Source organism: Phodopus roborovskii, unplaced genomic scaffold (genome assembly GCF_943737965.1).
Source record: "Phodopus roborovskii unplaced genomic scaffold, PHOROB, whole genome shotgun sequence".
In the NCBI taxonomy this organism is placed as follows: domain Eukaryota; kingdom Metazoa; phylum Chordata; class Mammalia; order Rodentia; family Cricetidae; genus Phodopus; species Phodopus roborovskii.
Genome location: NW_026126418.1, coordinates 24073032 through 24081503, shown reverse-complemented (window position 1 = coordinate 24081503; position 8472 = coordinate 24073032).

The window sequence follows — 8472 nt, the reverse complement described above, 5'->3', positions numbered from 1 at the left end:
TCCATGCACGTCTCTTCCTCCGTTTCTCTTCAGGAAAGGGCAGGCCTCTCATAGATATCAGCCAGCAATGGCATATTAAGACGCAGGGAGACTAGGCACCTTCTCTTCTATTAAGGCTGGACAAGACTATTCAGGAGGAGGAAATGGTCCCAAAAGCAGGCAACAGAGTCAGAGACAGCCCTTACTTCCATTATTAGGAATTCCACAAGAAGACCAAGTTACATAACTATAACACATATGTAGAAGGCCTAGGTCAGACCCATACAGGCTCTCTGATTATTGGTTTGGTCTCTGTGAGCTCCTATGAGTCCAGGTTAATTGATTTTGTGGGTTTTCTTGTGGTATCCTGACCCCTCTGGCTCCTATCATTCTTACCCCTCTTCCACTGGATTCCCTGAGTTTCACTAATGTTTGGCTTTATATCTTTGCATCTATTTCCATCAGTTTCTAGGTGAAGCCTCTCTGTTGACAAGTGGTCTAGCCTACCACCCAGACATACATCCAAGTTTGAGAGTTGGTCCACCCTAAAATCTACACCATCTATGACATGCTGGTCCTGCAGAACCACAATTGCAGGGTCTCCATGACTCGTGGCAACTGCAGGAAATGTGAGAAGAGTTCTGGTGAGGGTCCAGTGTTGATGGTATATCAGAATCTAGGAACATTAAACCCAACCAACAACACATTACGCAATGAACATTTGCAAGTAAAGCTTTTTGAACAAAAGGGTCTGCTGCATGATACACAGCAGTTCCCAAAGCCTCTAAGACAAATGAAGAGATGGTGGAGAGGCAGGTAAGAGGGAAAAGCAAGGTGGTTTTGTTTGTTTGTTTTTTAATATTTGTATTTTTATCTTGCTTTTATTATTTCTTTTATAGTTTTCATGGGGGGGGGAAGGATGCTAGGTGAAGGGTAGATATGAAGGGACTTGGAAGTTAATGGTTAATGAGAAATTGGGGTGCATGATGCAAAATTTGCAAAGAATCAACAAAAAATTCTGTTAAATAAAAATGAAATAGAGTCCCAATGAAAGAGACTACAGAGAGACAACTGGTCCTCTCTGCCATGGGAGGCAGCGTGAGTAGATACCATCTTTGAACTAGAAAACAGTCTCTTACAGACACTGACCTGCCAGTACATTTATCATGGAATTTATACTCTTCATGTTTGTGAGGAGTGTCTGTTGTTTGTAAACATTCTAGTTTATGGTATTTTATTACAGCATCTCAAGCAGATTGATATACTGGGGTATTTATTGTGTGTACCATCCAGGCTTACTCTCCTACTATCTGACTATAACTAGTGTTTATCATTGATGAATATCATACAAAACCAAATGTAGATTTTCCCCTCAATATTATTTCTGACTTAATAAAACTCTCATCATGGTTGATTATGCCAAGTCTACTGGTCAGATCTTTGAATAGCAGCTTAATATGTTTTACACTCATACTTATTCCCATTCATTCCCAAGTTGTTAATCATTCCCAGCCTCAAATGCTCGTCGGAGTTTCATCCTTCATTTTAAACTGAGCATATCCTGCTACGTATTCTGCAAAGCCTTCAACCAGGGTAAAAGCATCAAATTTATTTTATTTTGTCTGTTAAAATTTCAAAAAGTATATCTTTGATTTGACATATTATCTTCAAAAAGTATTTATTGGCTCGCCATTGCCCACTAAATTATAACAGAATGTCTAGAGTATGCTCAAGGCTCTACATGATATATTTCAAGTCCTTTCTCTTTCATTGCTTTTCATCATATAATCTGTCCTGAATATGAAGCAAAGAGACTGGAATTTTACATTTACCGCACTATCCTAATTTCATCATTTTGCTCCTTCTTGTTTGTTGGTCTTGGATTCTAAGTCATTCTCCAATCTTCTATTATAATGATTCCCTCTTGCAGAATTTTCTCAGTAGGCTGCATGAAATTTCTGTTCCCCCCTTTTCTCTCGAAAGAGAAATATTGTCTTTTTTTTTTTGAGATGCTATATTATAGTATTTTCTCTTTTATTCTGTAATACACATGTGCTTTAAATATTTGTACATATATACTGGAAATATATTCATATATAATAAACTTGTAAAACTTTCTACAGTTTACATATATATCTTCAAAAATATTTGTGAAGTTGCATTTACCTCTTTAAGTCCTCATAGTTTCTTACATCTGTTCTTAACTCTGTTTTGATTCATAAATATTTTAGTTTATGTAGTTTGAATTTAGAAATAAAATTATTTGAGGGTCAAGTCTTGAGAGTCACACACTTGAGGGTAAAGTCTGTGATCCAATAGCCAAAAAATCAGGCTGAGTGTTAATGAAAACTATGGTTAGAATAATGGTCTCAAACAAGCGACAAGCCAAAAACTGAGTAAAAGAGAAATGGCTGTGCAGTAGCTATATAAAATGTGCTTAAGGATTTGATTTATAAAATTTAAGTTAGTTAGTAGTATCAGCTATTCAGCTTTACTGTTTATTAGAAGTCATACTTGGAAAAGTTGCTAGATTTCTTAACATCTTAAATTTCATGAATTAATTAAATACCATTGGGCACATGTTTCCAGAAGTCTTTTGTTTTTTCCTTTTGATAAATTATTTTTTCACTAAGGAAGAATCTTGTGTTAATTTTCCCCCTTACCACTACCTCTGGCATCATTGTCTGGATAAAATCTTATACTGGCATGGACAGAACACTGAAGTGTCAGCAGCTGAACACGGGGAGCAGGTGGTTTGACTCTGGTAATCCTGTTTTGTGCTATTGCTTTTATAGTTCCACAGTTCTTTCATGCTACTAGATCCTCTTTAAGAACAAGAAGTGAGGGTTTTAGTACCACAGCCCTATTTTCAACATTGAATCTGACTTTGTGGTACCACTTATTTAGCATGCATTTATTCTCAGAGATATCCAAACAGCAAGGCAATAGCTCTGCACTGGGGCTGAGAACAGAGCTGGCCGGTTGTTGAACCTGCAGATGTGATACTCATTACTTCCCGATTGCAGAGCTATTGAATGTCTCTGTCTTCTGATTTAAGTAAATGTTTTCTTATTTATTCAGTGTGCGTGATATTACCTTTTCCTCTAAAAGCTTAAATTATCTTATTAAAATCTCCTGTCCAACAGAGAAATAGCTATGTACTCATAGGAAGCCCAATGAGTCTGATGTTCAGACAAACTTTTCACTGTAACCTGAAAGAAGCAGTTGGGTCATCTGGCCTTTATTATTTTTCCCCAAATACCCCTTTCTGATTTCATTTGGAACACTCTCTTCTATTTTCATGGAATATTTTGTATAGGTAGATATAATTCTGCAACACCATTGGGTGAAGAATAAGAACCTAAATGTGACTGATCACATTTCATCTGTATCAGAATCCACTAAACATTTGTTGAATAAAAAATTTAAACACTTGGGTGCTTTTATTTACAGGATTATAAAAGTGTAGTTCATTCATTGTACATAAAGGATGTAAAGTAACGGGAATGCTCATAACTCCCCTATACTGTAATAGACAGACTCATATACTATGATACTGCATGGTTTTATATATTCAATATAAAAACCATAATGAACTATTGTTTCAAAATGTCATGTCTTGTGGTCTTACTCATATACTATCACTTGTTTTTAAACTACTATTTTTGTATCTGTTGCTGCAGTACTAGGCTAGTACTTTATAGCTGTTTTCTGTACAAATCCAATTATTTTGAATTGGTGGATCTACCTTCAAGCTGCCTAAAAGATCTTAATGTTTATGGGTCTAAGACCTTTCTGAGAATCTATTCAGAGTGCATGACTTCTTTGAAAATTGCACTCAGTCCCACCCTCATATAAACAAATGAACATTTTGTATGAACTGCAATAGGGCTTAGGAGTCCATGCAATGTGTTGACCCCTAAAAGTACATTTATCATGTCTATCTCACCCATCCATATATTTGCCCATCTCACGTTTTGAATAAAAACTAAGCCTCAAGTACTTGCAATACATTCTGGAAATACAAAAATAAATGGGAAATGAGATTTTCAGAATAACTCATGTCTAGAGTAAAGGAAACAAACATGCCCCATGTGCAAAATTGTGCTCAGGGCACTTGTGAGCTACAGGATAGGCCCACACAAAAAATATCTGGTTCTGTTACAGGTTTATTAAGCAAGAACTTTAAGAACCAGGTGATTTTCCCAAAGGTATAACTTTGTTATTCTACTCTTATACTAGTATACTCCAATGATAGTTCATTAGTAATTTCGATTTCAGAGCTTAAAATATAAGCACTTGTTAACTCAATTTTAATCTATTTTGAGGATTCAGTTACATAACTCTGTTTTTTGGATTTCAGTTTTCTCACCTAATGGCAACAACATGCACAGATATTTTACTACAAACTTACAGTTTTTAATCTTTGTTTTATTTAAATAGCTAAGCATGAGGCCTTTGGGTTCTTGATGTATCTGTCTTATTTGGTACTGATAATTTGATTTGCTTATTAGTTCACTCATCAGTATGGAAGGAATAATGAAACACGTCCTCAGAGGAACAATTGAGACATAATTGTTCAATGCAAACAACATGAACACAGTTTCCAGTTGGTAGATAATATTACCATTGCCACTGTGAAACATAATTATTACCTTTTGTAGGTTTAAAAAACAGCCAAGGTGCATATGACTTTCACATATAGGTGATTGTCTTAGCTCCATTTATGATGCTGAAAGAAAATACTATAACAAAGGCAGTTTAAGGGAGAATGAAGTTATTTTTAACTCACAGTTCAAGGTACAGTCCACCCCAGCAGGGATGGTAATGCAGCAGGAGCTTGAATCAACTGGTTTCTTTATGTCCTCAGTCAGAAGAGAGCAATCAATACATGTGTGTGAGTGTTCATCTTCTTTCTCCACTCTCCCATAATCCAGGACTCCTGCCTAGGGAATGAATGGCCATACCTTCCTACTTCATTAACATGATCACAATGATGCCTCAAAGTAATACTAAAAAGTCCATCTCCCAGGTGATTGTATGTTTTGGCAACTTGACAATTAACATTAAACATCAATCATAGATATGTAGACTTTGAACTTTTAAGTTTTGATTGTAGGCTCTCTGATTTGAAAGACCATGGACTGTTTTGTACTAGTGAGTTTGTGCGAGTGTGTGCGTGCGTGCGTGCGTGTGTGTGTGTGTGTGTGTGTGTGTGTGTGTGTGTGTGTGTGTGTTCGTGTGTGGCATAGAGGCAGAACAAGAAAGGAGACAGTGCTGGTACAGTGATTGGTACACAGTTAATAGCTTCCATTCACTGAAGATCAGAATGCAAAGCCAGTTACACTAGTTAGTCGTAGAGGCTGGACATGAATGATGCACACCTTTAATCACAGGACTCAGGAGAGAGGCAGATGGATCTCTGTGAGTTCAAGGCCACTGGGCCTACATGAGAGTGAATCAGTTTAAAAGAGAAACAGAACTCACAACTTAACTCCTTGCTCTAGAGAGGTGTATAAGAAGGAGGCCATGGTCTCAGCAGTATTCAGTTTCAGGGCACTCATTCTTCTACCAAGTTGAAGACAGGAAGGTGATTAGTCTCCATCCATGTTGAGGACAGGATCTCTCCAGCCTTGGTAGAGGTTAGAGATCTCTGGTGGCTTGGCTGCTGTGCTCTTCTGGTCTTCTGCTTGAACCCCAGGATCTGTCTCTGGGATTTTATTATTCGTGCTACATGCTGTGCTGCCTGATATATACATGTGTTTTTTCCTTTCTTTTTTACTGTGTCATTGAGGATCAAATGCATGGCTATATGTATGCTAGACTAGCACCATACTGATGAGACACTGTTAGCATGGTTTGTTTTAAAAGGTAACTTTAAAAGATAGCTTGTTTCATTTTGAACAGAAATGAAATCATAATTTCAATAACAGGGAAAACAAGCTTCTGCTTGTTGAAAATGCAGCTAATGTATAAAGTAATGAGTGTGTGTTTGTTGTCGTAGTTACGAGACAAGTGAAAAGATAATAGTGTGATGGGTTTATAGACAACCATGGCATCGGAGAAAAATATGACAAAATCCTAGTTTGTTTTTTTATTATCCTATGAAAAATAAGTTAGTACAGAATTTTGAGTTCCCCATAATAGACTAGGTAAAATTGCAGTAACATTTCTAACAGTGGACTACTTATTTGCCATATATATATATATATATATATATATATATATATATATATATATAATCAGACAGTGGCTAAAGTTCTCTATACAGAGTTGTATGTCATTCCTCATGCATACAACACCATGCTGTGTGATACAGGGGGAAAGTATCTAAAGGTAAGAGCTAAAGACAATACTTCAATTAGGACTATTTTTTTGCCCTTGGGCTAGTGCTCTTGTAATTCATGTTCACTTACTTAGCTACCATCCTTTCATTTTCCTACACAGAAATCATTTTCTGCAGATTGTGGGAAGTCTTATGGCAAAGAGAACTGAAGTCTGCTGTCTGACCTCAGCAATCAGGCTACATTTTGCTTGCAGGAAATGCCTTCATTGAGGTAACTAAGCATAGGGCTTCTTTGATCTTGCCTTGTTGATTTGGGGAATCAAAAAAAAAAAAATAACATTTTCCTCCATGTCAGAATAAAAATAAGTTTCCTCAATAGTTTTGTCCTTAACCTTAAGAGGAAAAAGATGAGATTAGAAAACTTAAATTTATATGTTTGCTATGTCATGGTTAGACACTGTCTCATAAGGCAGTGTGGCACTGTTGTCGTGAAATAATGCAATTTCTCTGTTCATTTGCTTTTCAATGGAGAGTTGCATTCTCCATCTTATTTGATCTCTCAGAGCAGGTGGCACACTCGTGCCACCCATTTCTTCTAGGACATGATTCTGTGGTTTTCATCTCACTGAGCTGGCTATTTCTTCTCAGTCTCATTGATGGGTGCTCCCCTTTCAACCCTGTCCTGTGACTGAAATTCAGCACCCTGACTACCTTGGCAATGGTATTACACTTATATACTCAGTACGTGCTAACCAACACCAAATTTATATCTCTGGCCCAGAGTTCTGGTTTTAAACTATGGCCATTAACTATTGAACTTGATTTGCCATCATCTGGATTCCTTCATCTTCAGCTGGAGCTTTCCCAAACTCCATTCCTCATTTATTCCATCCAAGGCTGTCCTGACCCATTTGATAGCACTTTTAGAATTGTGACTGAGTAACTAAAAATGAAGGCTTTTTTTTCCTTTTCCTCTGTCTTTTATTTAACTGGTCTCCAATCCACTATGAAATCCTCTTAACCACATGTGGACATGTTCAAAATACATGCTGATTTTTAAAATTTTTTACTCCTTCCATTATAATGCTTTGATCTAAGTCATCAAGTCTTGTCTGGATAGCCAGAATCATATCCCAAGCTAAGTTGACTTTCTATCTATCGCTACCCATGATGGTTCAGTCCAAGCAAAACAGCTAGAATTATCTTTCTGAAAAGTGGGTCATCTCATGCTGATCTTTGCTTAAAACACTAAAATAGTTTCTTTTTCTATATGGAGAAAGACTACAGGCCTCATATGACACATGACCTCATCTGTTCCTTGTCTGCTTTTACCTGGAGCTGTCAGAAGTTCTATTATTTTAACATCACTAGACCCTACTTTTTTTTTTATTAACACAGTGGTACATTCCAGCATTTTCCTCCATCTCCAACACTCATCTGTATGTATCTTCTTTACCAATTTACCAACTAAAGTCTTCCAACCAATTGGCTCTACATCAAGCTTATGTCTCTTGATAGCCCTGTTTAGAATGACAACACCCCCTTCCCACACCAAACCACCCAATTCTCCATATTTACTTTATTTTTTTTCTTTTAAATATCAAATGTGATATTTGGGAGTACCATATAATTCTCTCACTAATAATACTTATTATTTATTATGTCTTTAACTGTTGCATTGAAAGTTTCATATGTATATGAACATTTGCTCAATTTGCATTGTTGTGTCTTAGGATACTAGAAGCTTCAGGCACATGGTTGATATCTATATATCTATATCTATATCTATATCTATCTATATCTATCTATTGAATGAGTGATAGAGCAACTCTAGCCTGAGAATCTTCACCACTTTGTATTATAGATTTGTTTCCATCAGAGGGAGTTTTCCATCATGGCTAGTAATTGTGTCTTTTTAAAATTATTTTTTATTTTTAAAACAATCTCATTTTACATACCAACCCAGTTCCTTCTTCCTCCCAGCTTCCTACTCTCCCACCTCTCCTCCATCTACTCCTCAGAGAGGGTAAAGCCTCCTATTGGGGACCAGCAAAGTCTGTCACATCATTGAGGCAGGATCAAGGCCTTCCCTCCTGTATCTAGACTAAGCAAGGTATCCCTCCATAGAGAATTGTCTCCAAAAAGCCAGTTCCTACACTAGGGATAAGTACTGGTTTCACTGCTAGTGACCCCATAAACTGTCCAAG